The following is a 15984-nucleotide window of genomic DNA, read 5'->3' on the forward strand; positions in this document are numbered from 1 at the left end:
TTTTGAATCTGCATATGTTCCTCTAATGTACCCTCTGATAATGCATAACTTCTGTTTCTTTGAGAGGCAGTAGACAAACCCGCCCAATTCTTTCGTTTCCTGGAGTCGCTACTGATCTTCATTGTGAAACATCAGTTCAAATTAGAGCTTCAGTCGTTATGGTTCAATTTATCACTAGTGACAAAGCATCTTTCATTTCAGCTTTGTCATTCTACTCAGTCTCTGCCTTCAATTGATAGAACATATTCCGACAAGAAATTATATCTCGAGTTTCTTGCTCCAACATTAGCAAATTAACATCAGCAATCTGCTACGGCCATTTTCTGGAAAAAATCCTGGAGAATTGTTGAAGGAATTCACAATAATGTCTGAGTAATGGGCTATCTCCATTAATGAATAGTGTCACCCGGGCTGATGTGTTTTGAGATCTTGAGAAAAGTGGTAAAGGATGAACAAAACTTTTGTCTGATCCATTTGAAACAGATGAAGTCCATTAAAAATAGGTAGCAAGCACTGGGCAAGAAAAGATTTACATTTTCGAGGATTCTACTGAAAATGTCTCAGATTATGGGAAAATGGGGAGGCCTGTTAATGGAATAGACCCTCTCCTGGAATTTAAATTAACAGCATTTTCTCCTATCTCTATGGTGGACTAATCTCCATCACAAGAGAGAACTCTGCTGAGGGGTCACAAATCCTAGATTGTAGCTGAGCATATACTGCAAATGATGCAATGGGCAGTGGTTTGTAGCGCCCCTGACATCACAGTATCTGAACATGATCAGATTCAGAAACACCCTCAATATATATTTAGTATCAATGGTACATCTACAGTGGCACAAGGTCACCAGTTCAATTTAATACTTGGACCTCCCCTGAGTGAAGTCACTTCGCTACGGCTAGCTCCTAGCAACCACAAAGCGTTCATCATCAATCCTTTCTCCAACATTTTAAAAAGTTTTGGCCTTTAAGCAAGCGCGGAAGCGACTGAGCACTGACGTCCTTCTGGATGTGTCTTTGAAAGCATTCAGCAGACTTTTTGTCACTTGTTTCTCAACAACTCCTCTTCCTCATCACCGCCTTCTCCAGATGTCGCCTTTTTCACAGCAGGTGAGGTATAAATAGCCAGGGCGGTTTCCAGCTTAACCTTTTTAGGTCACCACAGATGCAATATTCAAACTGTTCAGGAGATTGCTGTTTTATCTGGCTGGAAACAAAAGGATGCCGTCAGATGTTTGAAAATACTGAGAAGGACAGATGTTGTTTCAATCCCACCAAGCCTGTGTTTTTATATTGCTGCAGCTGACCATGACTCCATGTGATGACACAGAATGGGAGCATGGCTTCCCATTATAACATCAGTTCTCTTGGACACAAGCTCTTTCATAAATCACCTTTTTCTGGAATAACCCCTTTGTAGCAGAGAGTATGAGGGAACACTGCGTTCTTTCAAAGGAAACCAACTTCCAGGTCTCAGTGTGTGGTGTTGCCTGCCAGCCCTCAATCTCACCTCATCCAGCACCCCTACAAGCATCCCATTCACGGCCCAATTTGTTGGAGGGATTATTCTCTTGCAGCAGCCAAGGAAGAAACCTTTCATGGTTTAGGTGGTGTGAAATGTTCATGGTTCTCAACTAAAAAACTAAAAGATAATTATTGGAAAACAATACTTTCCTTTCTAACGCTTAATTTTTTATTAAGGCTGGGTGTCATTTGTTACGTGAAATTCCATAAACGTTTTACGAAATTACACATTTGCAGTAAAACCAGTCTCCCGTTGGTATCTTGTAAGATGCACACTAAGGTAAAACAAGCATTTGCAATGCAATAGGTCTCGCATTAGGAAAGTTTGAGCTATTGGTATTGTAAATGACACATTTTTTATTCATGTTTTGTTTTTGAAAATAGCGAAAATAATAGCTTTGTCATTTACAATGCCAATAGTTATAATTTTCGCAAATGTGACACCTGTAGCATTTGTAATGCAATATGTGTCATATTTACGTGACTTGCATGTATTGATATTACAAATAACAATGGCTTTTAATGTTTTTAATAATTAATACTTAAATCAAAGTTATTGTACTTTATAATGGCAATAGCTTAAACTTTGTAAATAACTGTTGTGAAGATTATGTTCAGTGTATTTTATTGTTAAGAAAATCCAAGAACAGAAGTGAAATATTAACATCTTTTTGTTACATTTGTAATATAGCTTGAAACATTAAGACAACATATTTGAACCAGCTGTTGTTGAATAGTTGCACAGATTGATGCTGTGGTGGCGCTAAGTGATGTTGTGATGGCGAACGAGTGATGCTGTGGCGTTCAGTGATGCAGTGGCGGCGCATTGTGATGTTGTGGTGCCCCTGAGTGATGCTGTGGTGGTGCTGAGTGATGCTGTATGCTATGCTATGTTTTGTTTAGCTATCCTATGCTTTTATTTGTTATGCTATGCTGTTTTTTGTTATGCTGTGCTATGTTTTACTATGCTATGTTTTGCTATGCTATGCTTTGTTATGCTATGCTATGCTTTGTTATGATATACTATGTTTTGCTATGATATGCTATGTTTTGTTGTGTTGTATTATGCTATGCTTTGTTTTGCTCTGCTTTGTTTTGTTATGCTATGCTATATTTTGTTGTGTTTGGTATGCTGTGCTATGTTTTGCGATGTTACTATATGTTTTGTTTTTCTCTGCTATGTTTTGTTGTGTTTTGTTAAGCTATGCTATATTTTGTTGTGTTTTGCTATGTTTTGTTATGCTATGTGTTGTGTTTTGTTATGCTATGTTTTGGTATGTTATGCTATGTTATGCGATGCTATTTTTTGTTATGCTATGTTTTGTTATGCTATGTTTTGTTTTGCTATCCTATGCTTTGGTATGCTATGTTTAGTTTTTCTATCCTATGCTTTGTTTTGTTATGCTATGCTTTGTTGTGTATTGTTATGCTATGCTATGTTTTGTTGTATTTTGCTATACTATGCTTTGTTATGCTATGCTATGTTTTGTTGTATTTTGCTATACTATGCTTTGTTATGCTATGCTATGTTTTGTTATACTATGCTATGTTTTGTTTTGCTATGCTTTGTTATGTTATGCTTTGTTTTGTTATGCTATATTTTGTTATGCTATGCTATGTTTTGTTGTGTTTTGGTATGCTATGCTATGTTGTGTTTTGCTATGCTACGTTTTGTTATGCTATGTTTTGTTTTGCTATCCTATGCGTTGTTTTGTTATGCTATGCTATGTTTTGCTAACCTATGCTTTTTTTTGTTATGCTATGCTGTGTTTTGTTATGTTATGCTGTGTTTTGTTATGCTATGTTTTGTTATGCTATGCTGGTGAGGGTGTGTGAGAGTGTGAGTGGTGGTGTGTGAGGGTGTGAGGGTGGGTGAGGGTGAGGGGTGTGAGGGTGAGGGGATGTGAGTGTGAGGGTGAGAGGGTTGTGGGGGTGAGGTGAGTGAGGGGGTGTGAGGGTGAGGCAGTGTGAGGGTGAGGGGTTTGAGGGTGAGGGTGTGTTAGGGTGAGGATGTGTGAGGGTGAGAGGGTGTTTGAGGATGAGGGTGTGTGAGGGTGAGGGTGAGTGAGGGTGAGGGAGGGTGAGAGGGTTGTGAGGGTGAGGGGTTTGAGGTTGAGGGTGTGTGGGGGTGAGGGGGTGAGGGTGAGAGGGTAACTTATGTATTCTAATTTTTATGCGTAAGGTTGTAGGTACTACACACTTCAAGACATGTCGCACAACGTAAAGAATTTTACTTGCACTGAAAACATAAGTAAATGCTTTGTCAAGTGTAATCCGAACTTTGTGAATTAAAGAAGTGGTTTGGAAATTGCCTTGTGAAAAAAGTGTAAGCTTGCAGCAGGCAGAACGTGTTATGAGGACTTCCACAGTGCTTAATTTGTAAAATATTAAGTGCAGGTGCTCAAATGTTTCTAGGAGGCCGCTCACACTTTTCCACCGGCTCCTCCCACTTCCCCCGCTGGTTTCACCCACTTAATCTATTGGCGCCATCCACACTCTCAATTCACACTGCTGAAAGCCAGATGTAATACCCATTCTGAATTTCAGCAAGGGGGCCTTCCTCAAGTAAGGTTTTGATAGGAGGTTCCACCTACTCTGCGAACATTTTGAAAAAGATGAACTCAAAAGTGCATTTACAGCACAATTTTGGAATAAATTGGCTAAAATGACTAATGCCTTAAAAAGGGACATGTGAAATATTCCAGTGCTCTATGTGATGATTTTGGGAACAATACTTGGGTATGTACAAATGTGCTTTGTGTTATTTTTTAGCAGAGTCTAATTGTGTGTCACAAGTTCAAAGATACAACTTTTACATATCTTACGTGAGAAAAATAAACCAAAAGGCTCTGTCAGAAATCAGGATCTCACCACCATAACCGCACCTCTCAAGTGCCTACTTGATTTAATCTCTTGGGCTTTTTTTGAGAACATTTTCATGTGTCCATTACAGAAATTTTAAATTTGAATTAGCTAAAGTGGGACTATTGTTTTGTGAAGTGACATATTGATTTAAATATATAAACTAATGTATTTATCCCTTTTAGCACAGGATGTATGTTTCATCTGTCCTCAGCAATTGGCAGCACAAAAAGCAGGATTCATAAATCAGTGGTTCCATAACATACTATATCGTGTCTTTGAGGCACCAGCAGTGCTGCAGGAGCGCCACCCCATGAAGTTGCATTGAATGTCTTGGTGTTAGAAATACCTCTACCACCACATCTCTATGTGTGTGTGAGTGTTTATTCAGACTGCTCCAGATCTTTGCCCCTCTCCCAAAAAATAAGATCTTATATTCATAGTTAGTCCTGATTATGGCGCAGTCCTTCCGCATAGTATATGGTGAATGCAGGCACATTACAAGAAGCTGAAAGTCGGGGGGGGGTTATGACAGGCATCAGTTGCTTTATAAAAACCTTGACCCCCAAACCATGGTGTTGTGCTTTGCACCACTTTCGCAGATACCAACTCCAGAGACCACAAACCATCGTCCCACATAGCAGGTTTTACATTACTACCTCACATTGTTCCTGTCCATGCATGCCCTAAATCGTATGTCTTCCTCCCTTGTAGAATACCATATAAATTAAAATATGCATTGTTTTGAAGATTCTATTAATATTCTAACTTCTTAACTTGAAAGATAGGCCATAAAGCAACAAACGTGTATAATCAGTATTTTAAAAATCAACCGGAGAGGGGCTTGACTGCATTTATAAATATTTATGAGAATAACCTTGTCAAGAGTTATAATATTTTAAGGTAAGAAATCCTGCTGCGCGAGGTAATGGCTCTCCATTGTGTTCAGAAAAGAGAAAACGCTTTCATTTCCAATTCCAAGGTTTACTGACCAACATGGCTGAGCACAGATGACATTGTTGGGTTCCCTTGTCCTAGGAAGTGTTTTAGTTGGCTGCTAAGTGTGGTTGCTAAGGTCAGAGATTGCGCCTACGCTATTCACTGTAGAGGGAACTAATCTTTACATGTCCTTTATGCAGCACTGGGACATTTGCAAGAGTAGAACAAACCTCTTGAACAAGGCTGTGCCAAACTGGGAGTCCGTGGATGGGGGCTGGATGAAGACACTGTTGATAGGTAGCTAATAGACCAGCAGCAGGAAGAGAAGTGGATCTCCAACGTACAATGTCCAAAAAAAAGCCCTAAAGGCAGTGGAATATTTTCAGGCCCCCTCTGAGTCGGGGTAAAGATTTTGGGGAGACAGAGTGATATTGGGCAGAGGAGGGAAAAAGAGTAATGCATCCTTAAGAAGCTTGATAATTTGTCAGCAGTCATCCCTGTTGTAGAACATGAAAACCTAACCCAAGACAGCAGACATCAAAATTGCAGCCATGGTTGAGATAAATGGATCTGAGGGGTGGACCACCAACATGGAAACAGATCTACAATAGCAAAGTGTGGCAAGATGGTGAGTGTGGAAAACGCCCATCAGAAAGCAAATCTGTGGGTAATCAACCCCCTGTGATTCTGGGCAAATCACTTAATCTCCCCGTGCCTAAAATTAATGCGTGTCCTCATGTAACGTAACTGGTACTATGTAAAGCGCTCTGATACCGGATTCAGTTCGGGTCTGGTTCGCGCTATATAAAACTCTGCAAAAAAAATTCCTGCCATCAAAATCGATGTTTAACTAGACTATTTTAGGCATGTTGAATGATTTGCATCTCAGTAACCAATTGGAGAAGGCTTGGAGATACATCTTGCTAAGAAGGGTGTACAGCCGGACCCACACAAGACGCTAATGAACACGGTGAGAGTTCGTTCATAGTGGTGCATAACTGTGCGTATGCAAGATGTCACATTGAGGAAAGCAACCCTAAAGAAAAAATATTTGGCTTTAATTGCGCAGCTTTATTTATAGGCCGGCGGCCGACCAAGGCCATGCCTCACCCTCACCTGGTGAGCAGAGCGATGTACTGCCTCAGTAGTCTACTCCACCTCAACGCAGCCAACCTCAACGTCGTCCAGGTTCCGATTCCCCCTTCTTTGAACGGCGGCGCGATGAAGTTCAACCACCAGTGGATACTCGGTGCGGTGGTGAGGTGCATGCGGCCTTGTGGGTATGCTGGGGCGTGCCGTGTCAAGATTAAAGCGAATGCGCGCGCATTAAAATGAAAAATCTGCGCGCGCATCGCTGCCTCTGCCTGCTCACAGCCCCAACCCCCCAGAAGAAGACCAGCCCGCCCACTGGGCCTGCGGCGGCAACACTGATCCGCGGCCGGAAGTTGAAGTCATTAAGAGTGAGGACGGAGAGATTTCTGTTTAAAAAAGAAAAAAATGGTAGCGGACCAGAGAGGGAGCATCTCTAAAAGGAGTTCTGCCTCCTGATTGGCTGTAGAGGAGCCGACGCGGGAATCGAAACCTGTGGTGCGCGCGCACCAGAGGAGCGGGGGCAAGGGAGCGCGAAGACGCCGAGACGAGGTAGGGGATGTGCGTGTAAGCGCCTGGGGTTCTCTGTGTATGTGTGTGTGTGTGTGTGTGTGCGTGTGTGTGTGTGTGTGTGTATGGGGGGGTTCTGTATGTATGTATGTGTGTATGCGGGGGGGGGCTGTATGTGTGTTGTGCATGTGTTGTGAAGAGCCTGTTGATGCGCGCGACCTGATCCCGGCAGGCTGCTGCTGCTGCTGCTGCGTGCGCGTGACAGTCTGTTGTCCTCTCCGGCTCCCTTTCAGTCCTTGAAAGCCGGAATGATAACAATAGTCTCGCTCTGCGACAGCAGGCCTTTGGCCTGCAATCGCAGGGCGAGACCTAAAAAAGTATGTGAAATTGTATAATTTTGAGAAATTTCATGAATTTCTCATAACTCTTAATTTGGGAATTTCACATTAGCTGATTTTAAAAGAGTACTAGATTTTGAAATACATAGCTTCTATTCTAGTACCAGTATGTCAATGATTTAGGAAGTGGAAATCAAGGCGTATAATTCCTTGGCAAGAACATTCTTAGACCGACTAAGCAGAAGTTTCCACAAAGCACTATAGAAAGCACTACCTGGCCGCCTCTCGCCCCCCCCAAGAAGAGCAATTGTGGCAGCCTTTGCCCAGCAGACATAATCTTTAAACCTTTGGAATATGTTTCCTGGCTGGATCTATGTTACTTTTCTCAATTGTAAATTGACGATCTAAATATTTACTAATAAAAAGTTTCTAAAAACATCCTGATAAAATACAAAGGATTGAACGCATGTTTTGCTCAGATACAGATGACAAAAGAGTGCATTGGAAAATGAAGAGATAGAATTAGGGAACTGTCTTGACTGAGAGGGAAACGCCTTTTTGTGCACTGATGGATATAACATCAGATGTATACCCTATGTGTATTTCTGTCTGAATTGCGTTATCGTATAATGTTTATGTCCCATAAGGGCAGGCAGTAGGGTGAAAACCACCCACCTTCGAATTTACATCCTCTCCTGTTGCTGAGAAGTACGTTAAAAAGATTCTAAGAGTGATGTATAAGTTAATTTAATAAAATACGTTTCAAATTACAGTATTAACTCACATCTACTTGTTCTTTCCTTAAAGTCTGCCTGTGAAGATCAGAGAGATCTAATACAGAGTATGCCTGCACCAGCAGATGTGCTGATGTAATAGAGGGCCATAGAATCATTCACTTTAATGCGCAGAAGACATAGGCATGAGAATCTTTAATATCTCTGTTAATACGCAGTCATGAAATAAATGAATGCCCTAAAATACTTCTTCCCTCGTATTTGTATTATTTGTGTCAAGTCTCAGTCTGTGACAACTGTGTAGTGCATGACGGGGTTAACTGTGCTTTAAAATAGTTGCCTCATTGCTCTGCCCAACATGAAAAGTATCCTTGAGTGTAGTCATTTATAAAGTATAGAGAGACATTTTTGTAGCCAATAAATATATTTTCAAGCACCTTTTATCTTTTGCCTATCTAAAAAAAGCTTGCTCAGAGGGCGGAGCTACTCATGGGTTCACAAACCTCTTCACACATCACTGCACCTCTCAAGAGTCTACACCAATACTATTTAATGATAGATTTTTCTTTAAAGCTTGTCTTTCAAAATGTTACTTTTCAAGAATCTTGAAGATGGTATTCGATCAGCAAGTGCGGAAATGGAATGCTGGACTTAGGGATCATTCTCATTGACTATTTTTAGAACTTTAAAAATACATTATGGCATAAGTCACTAAAATCCCATACTTCCCTCTCACATTTATGTGAAACTCTGAGGGGCAGATTTACAAAAATGTCGGAGTGCTGAGCTGCACCGAATTTGGCAGCACTGCGCTCCGACATTTTTAAAATGCTGGGATGCTCCGTGGTCACAAGAATACGGTGCACACCTATGTTTCCCACAGCGCTGGTGCAAAACAGCTGCCTGGCACCATCGCAGGCACCCTGCTGCCACGTTGCAAGGGTGCCTGCGCTGCAAGGATGATTGTTTTTGTGAAGGAAGGGACACCTTCCTGCACATAAACAATCAATAATGGTGATTTGCTCTCTCTTTGCAGAATGTAGCCCACATGCAAGAGCAAAAAAAAGAGGAGAAATTCATAATTTCTCCTCATATCGGCATTCTAACACCTGGTATTACATGGTGTTAGTTTTGTAAATCTGGGGCAACATCAAAAAGCAATTGATGTTGCGGTGGAACACCACACCAACACCCATCGCACGCTCCTTTGCCGGATGTATGACGTTTCAACGCATGCTTTTACAACGCATGCCATTACGACGCAGGTTTTACAACGCAAGTCGTTACACCGACTTGCATTGGGGGGGCGCTGGATAGTGAATAGTTTAATTTACTATTCCAACTTCAGTCCCCGTGGATAGTAGGGAAGGTGTTGGATGGAATTGAACTATTCCCTATCCTAGAGCGCCCCCCAGCACAATGCGTTGTAATAACTTGCGTTGTAAAAGTTGCGTCGTAATGGTAATGCGTTGTAAAGGATGTTCCCCTCCTTTGCCGCAGAAGACGGCGATGGAAAGGGGCATATTTACAAGGTAGCGTTAAACCCCGCTAAAATGCTTGACGCCACCTTGTAAATGTGATAAATGGCGCTAAACCACTGAAGTGTCAGAAAACAAGTGATGTTCCGGTGGCGAGAGGGGCCTGCAAATATACTCCTTAAGTTACATATCACCATTAATGCCTCAAAGCTCATTTACTTCTGCATGTCCCTTAAGGGGGGATTTACATTCAACAGTTACTAGTCTAGCAGAAAGTTGTTCTGCAAGTATCTCACTTATTTCACAAATGTAGAACACTAGCACTCTTGTTGCTCACTAGAAATCTAGGGTGAACCTACAGTGAAACACTGAGGAACTAACTGACTTCTGCTGATGGTGGAAATACCCTCAGTTAACATGTCAGACTTTTTTTCTCTGCGGAATGAGGAAGATAATCGAGAATGTATTTAAAATGTGCCCTCAGTTTAGCTTTCTAGTGGATCAACCATAATTTCAGTGACAGCATTAAGGGCCATATGTATCAAGGTACCCATTTGCGATTCTGAAATAGCGATTTTTAAGAAATCGCTATTTCAGAATCGCAAATTGGTATGTATGTACAAATTCGCATTTTTTTTGCGCATTCTTAGTATTCCTTAATTGCGATTAGCAAATTGCGAATCGCAATAAAGGAATACTTTCCCATTCATTTCTATGGGCCTGGAGGCATTCTCAATTTTGCGTTTTGCATTTTGAAAATCGCAAATGGAGAATAATTTCAAGGGTGCAGGGGTGTCCAAAGGACACCCTGTTGCACCCCTGAAATAAGCATGGGTGCACATGTGGTGAACATACATGCCCTAAGGGCATGTATGTGCGTCACATGGCACTTTGAAAAATGCAAAAATGGGCATTTTTCAAGAGATTTGCAAATTACCACGAACTTGAAGTTGGTGGTAATTTGCAATTCCTTAGTGACAATTTGCAAATTTTTTTTGCTTCATACATTGCAATTAAGGAATCGCAAAATTTGCGATTCCTTAAATGCAATTGCAAAATAAGGAATCGCAAAATTTGCGATTCCTTATTTTGCACCAGATTTTCCTTTATACATACCATTTTGCAAATTCGCATTCGCAAACGCCGAAATTCTGCGAATTTCGGTGTTTGGGAATGCGAATTTGCTTCATACATATGGCCCTAAACTCCTTATTTTCTGTCAAGAATACATAAGCATTTTGAAAGAGGGAGCCAAACCTAGGTAGAGATCAGCAGAGTGATGTACAAACAGAAGGAGAGGACTGGTTGTGGGTCATACATGAAGGACTGACAGGGAATGAGTCATGGTCATGTGCAATCTGCATTGGGATATTTGTTTCTTCCATATCATTCTTATATTCTGACTTTACGTTTTCCATATTTTTAATTGCTTCATTTTATGAAGTGAAAATAGTTCAAGCAGGAAAGACCTGGTGAAATTCAGTTTCTTTTCTCCTGTAGGAAATGAGGCAGAGTCTAGGTGCCCCGGGGAATTGAAATGACTGAAATAGATCACGGCAGGGATCTGTTCACAAACCTACAGATGTAGTTGTAGGTCTTGGCAACATAACATGTGTACTTGTAAAGCGCACTTGTTCTCAAGGCGCTGTATAACAGATGTTTATTGTTACCCAACACAATGGTACTCATTTTATCGACCTCAAATGGATGACAGGCTGAGTGGACCCGCCAGGATTTGCACCTGTGACCATGAGGTCAAACACAGGCCCCTGCAGTGGATGCATTAGTCCATTAAGCCACCAGACCCAGCAAAGCAGACAGGATCTCTTTTGAAGGAATGGAATGTCCAGAGTTTTCTGTTTTTGCTGATTATTGCACATAAATACAAATGTTGAACACCCTGTATCCCTGTCCATATTTATTTTTGAAAATGGAAAAGGCAGAAATTGTATCTTATGTTGAATGCTCACTCAATTATATTAGCCATGTCAGGCAATCCAATAACCATGTGTATTGACAACATGGGGAATAAAAAAATACATACAATTTCCAGAAGCAACTTAAATTGTAGTTGATTCAAAGATTTGCTACAACTGCAGTGCTAATATTTTCAGATTAATGTATTTTCCTAGTATATACCCCACTTTGTTCTCTCTGTAAAATCCCTGTTGACATCAAAGTGTTTGTGTAAATTTAGCATATGAGCAATAGGCTGAAATATACCACACACAACTTCATTTTTCACTAAGCTAAAATAAATATGGATAAATACCACTTAAATTACAAAAAATAAGCGGCCCTGGGACACCGAAAATATAAATTTAAAAAAACGAATAATAAATGAGTGGCAGGAGACGTTCATTTATTTTTTCACTGTTCTTCGCAGGGAGCGCCCCAGTGATGTCCAGCGAGGGCTTTTAAAACCACTATGGTGCAGGAGTGCCGGATATTGCACTACGCAGCCACATGAGCAATAGCACAGGGCGTGATCTAAAGAGCGTCATATCTTAGAAGATATACCCCCAGATGCATCAAACATCCATTTTGCGATTCCTTATTAGCAAAAATTAAGGATTCGCAAATAAGGAATAGCAAAATGCTATGCATGAAGAAATCTCTAAAAAAATTACGATTTCTTAATATTCCTTAATTGCGACTCGCAAATTGCGACTCGCAATTAAGGAATACCTCCCCATTCATTCCTATGGGCCTAGAGGTCCATAGGAATGAATAGGAAGACATTCTAAATTTGCGATTAGCAATTCGCGAATCACAAATTGAGATTGCAATTTCAAGGGTGCAGGGGTGTCCAAAGGACACCCTGTTGCACCCCTGAAATTAATCTGTGCGACCGTTGGTCGAGCCTTTTTTTATTTTGCTCGTACACAAGGGCTTCCTTTGTACTTCTTGAATTGCGCAAGAAGCTGAAGACTTCACTTTTCATGCAGTCTCACTAGGCCCGAGGTGTAGCTACACTCACACCTGCTCAGTGCCTGGATACCCTCCAGGGAAATAGTGCGCTCTACATATCTGCATAACATAACATAACAATACATAACAGGGTACTCTGTCACATTGGCGATGGAGGACCTTGTCCACTAAACTCTAAGGGGCTTATTTATGAGCCCTTGCGTCACTTTTGCGCAGCCAGTGCGTCATGTTTTGTGACACACCAGTGGCGTAAAAAATGCACCTTGTTGCGCGATATTTACAAAGTGGTGCATCTAGGAAGATGTGTCACTTTGTAAACCCCTGAGCCACATTATACCTGCGCCAGGTATAATGTATGCAAGGGGGGCTTACTGACATCTTTAAGAAATGCACAAAAGTGCATTTTTCAAAGTTTTTGCAAATTACCATGAAGTTCAACTTCATGGTAATTTGCTCCCCCTATTAGCGAAATCGCTAATTATTTTACTTTGTTGCATTGCATTTAAGGAATCTCAATTTGGGATTCCTTAAATGCAATCGCAATTTAAGGAATCTCAATTTAGAGATTCCTTAAATTGCGATTTTTGCATTTGGGATGATGCATCCCAAATGCAAAAATACCAGTGGCAAAGGGGCAGATTCTGATTTTTGCGCCTACAGATACGCAAGAAATACTGACGTATCTGTAACTCCTTGCGACATGATGCGTCATACAAGAAAATATCACGCATCATTGGTGTCGCAGGAAGGGTGCAGTGAAAAGTGACGCATCACTGTTTTCATACATTGTTGCGTCACTTATCATAATTGAGGCCCTAAATGTAGCCCTAAGTTTGGGTGCTAAATCCCATGGAAGGAGTTGGAGTAGAAGCAACAATTCAAATACTAGAGTGATATAGAAAGGCCTGAACTGACCCGTTGACAGAAAACTGGAGTTGCCTAATATTGCATTGATGGTGGTACGAACCCCAGCTGTGTCAGATGGAAGCAGATCATATTCCAAACACATGAGGGGGACAATTCACAAAGACATTCGTGAGCAGATGAAGTAGAATTCCTGTAGTACTACTCCAAGTTCTCTTAAATCCTTTCATGAATTAGCCCTCCCAAAACAGCTACAATTCGAATATTCAGGGGATAGTCCTATACAATCTGTACAAATAGAAAAAAACGGTGCCCTCTTTATCCTTCACTAATAGGAATGGCAGTTAGGGACAAATTCACAAAGGCATTCATGAGTGTGTGAGCTAGTGCTCCTGTGGTACCGCTACATGTACTCATAAATTTCCTTGTGAATCAACTTCATACAGTCTAAAATCTCGAAATCAGAGTTAGTTCCATCAATTCAGGGGCGGTAGAGGGACTGCAAACTGTTTGTGAGAGACGTAGCCAGAAATAATGTATCCGATTATTTCATGAAATTGTTAAAATGCGGAATCCAAGTCTTTACCAGGTTTTTTTGCAGGAGAAATGTACAATGTGTACCAGGAGGGCAGTATTGTACCATAAATCCCCCTAATTTAGCTCCCCTTTTTCAGCTCCCTAATTCTTCCCCTCATCCTATCTGCTACTGACTCCTACTTTTCACATCTGTTGCTTTCCCACCTCTTGCTTCAAATTTTTTCCAATGTTCCTTACTCCTCCTCCTTGGCCTACACACTCATACCCCTCCCACTCCGTTTAACTCTTGCTGGCCAGTCACTTGTACTAACATGGAGTCCAGGGGTGAAATGGACCCACTTTGCTCAAATTAGACTATTTTTCTCTACAAAACCTGAAGTCCGGGCATACTTTAAATGCTGCATGATGGCTATTGAAAAACTTTACAACACTTCTGCTTGCCCCCGGTGAAGTTTTGAAAATAAACAATTGAAAATTCAAGAATTTTGATGGTTTTAACTCATTTTGTAACATCTAATTGCCTTCGATCAGTAATTTTGGGCCAGATGTATCAAAGGGTTTTGTCCATTCTGTGTCATGGGGAAATGTGTTGATACATATGGCCTTTTGAGAGGTTTCCTTGGGAAGACAAGCCACTTAGTAACACAGTGTGAACGAACAAAACTCTCATCTTAATTTAGGCGTTTTCAAGATAAGCAATGAAATGCGTGGCCTTCACAAAAAAAATTGTAGGAGACATAGATTTCGTTATAGAAGATTGTAGGAAGAGTATTTAGTTCCTAAGTTATAGCCAGCCACCTTGAGTTCGCCCGTGTATATCTTATGTTGGGATTGTAGCGGAAATGGTTATGGGTTGAGACACTCTAGTTGAAGGTACAAATCCCATTGAAGGTACAAGTCCCCTATAATATTCACCGGTGTCCATCAACAAAGTGTCGATCCAGTTCACTAGTTGTTTAAGAATGTCATTCTTTGGTCTTAAAAGTAAGAGCATGTTTTCACAACAACTGCGCGGGTGAGCGCGGTCCTCCTTCCAACCGCCAACACACCGAGTTGTTTGTAAGATGCTTCGGATGCCTGCCTAGAAATATCTCTCGTCATTCGTCAAGAGGGACCAGTGGAGGTGAAAGGTCAGAATGAACTGTTCAGTATTCAATGAGGTGGAAAGGGTGTGGATGAGTGACAAACCAATTAAAGAGACACTTCCCCGCCCATTGCCGGTCTTCCCCTATCAACTTTTCTGTTTGCAGCATCAACACAAACCAAGACACAACGTCCCACACCTGCACAACAGCTGCATTTCTGAGAATCTAAAACAGAAAGGTGTCAGGGTGCTTGCCGTACTGGTAAAAACACACCAGCTGTAAAATGATCTACCCTGGGTGAAGGTTTTACTAACTTTTTGTTTTCAAGTGTTACACCAAGCCTATCCTAGCAGAAAAGATATACTAGCAAACGCGCATGTACTATTCTGCATAGGAGGTGTTTAGAGTGATATAACAGAGGCGCATTCACTGGTGTGTCTCTGCAACTCAACAATCAGATCACTATGGAAACCATGGCTCAAAGGTAATTGTTCATTGAAGCCAACAGCCCCATATGTAATTAACTTCAAGATATTTTATTAGTCAATATTCTACCTGTAATTTTTTTGTAGCACAGTATTTTTGTGCTTGAGATTCTGACATACTACCACGAGTTAAAACTAGGTAATAACACCTGAGCACACCATGTGTCTGTGAAGCAAAGGCGTTCCGTATTCTCAATATTATTATGTGTAGAATTCCATATAAAAAAATGTACTACATTTTTTACTTTATCTGGCAAATTTAGTTTTGTTTTACAAAATATGAAAAAAAATTACAGAATTGTAGAATCGATCTGCATTTATATTTTTTAAAAGATTTTAATTCATGTATTTGATTTAGTATTATAAGACACTAAATGAGGATTAAGTTAAATGTACATACCAACAACAAACAAGCATTTGCAATCCAATAGGTCTCGCATTTATGCGAGTTTGAGCTATTGGCATTGTAAATGACAATGCCTTTTTTAAGTTTTGGTTTTTAAAACATACATAAAAGGCAATGTCATTTACAACTGCAATAGCTTAAACTCGTGTAAATGTGAGACCTATTGCATTGCAAATGTTTGTTTAATGTGTATTCTTTCCAC

At 40.7% G+C, this 15984-nt stretch overlaps 1 protein-coding gene across 5 annotated transcripts in view; it reads left to right on the forward strand.

The window, feature by feature from the left end:
• LOC144824416 (uncharacterized) overlaps window positions 1-15984 on the forward strand; it is a 552506-nt gene that overhangs the window by 270422 nt on the left and 266100 nt on the right. The gene's annotated exons all lie outside the window — the stretch shown is intronic.

This window comes from Lissotriton helveticus, chromosome 3_1, assembly GCF_964261635.1.
Source record: "Lissotriton helveticus chromosome 3_1, aLisHel1.1, whole genome shotgun sequence".
Taxonomy (NCBI): domain Eukaryota; kingdom Metazoa; phylum Chordata; class Amphibia; order Caudata; family Salamandridae; genus Lissotriton; species Lissotriton helveticus.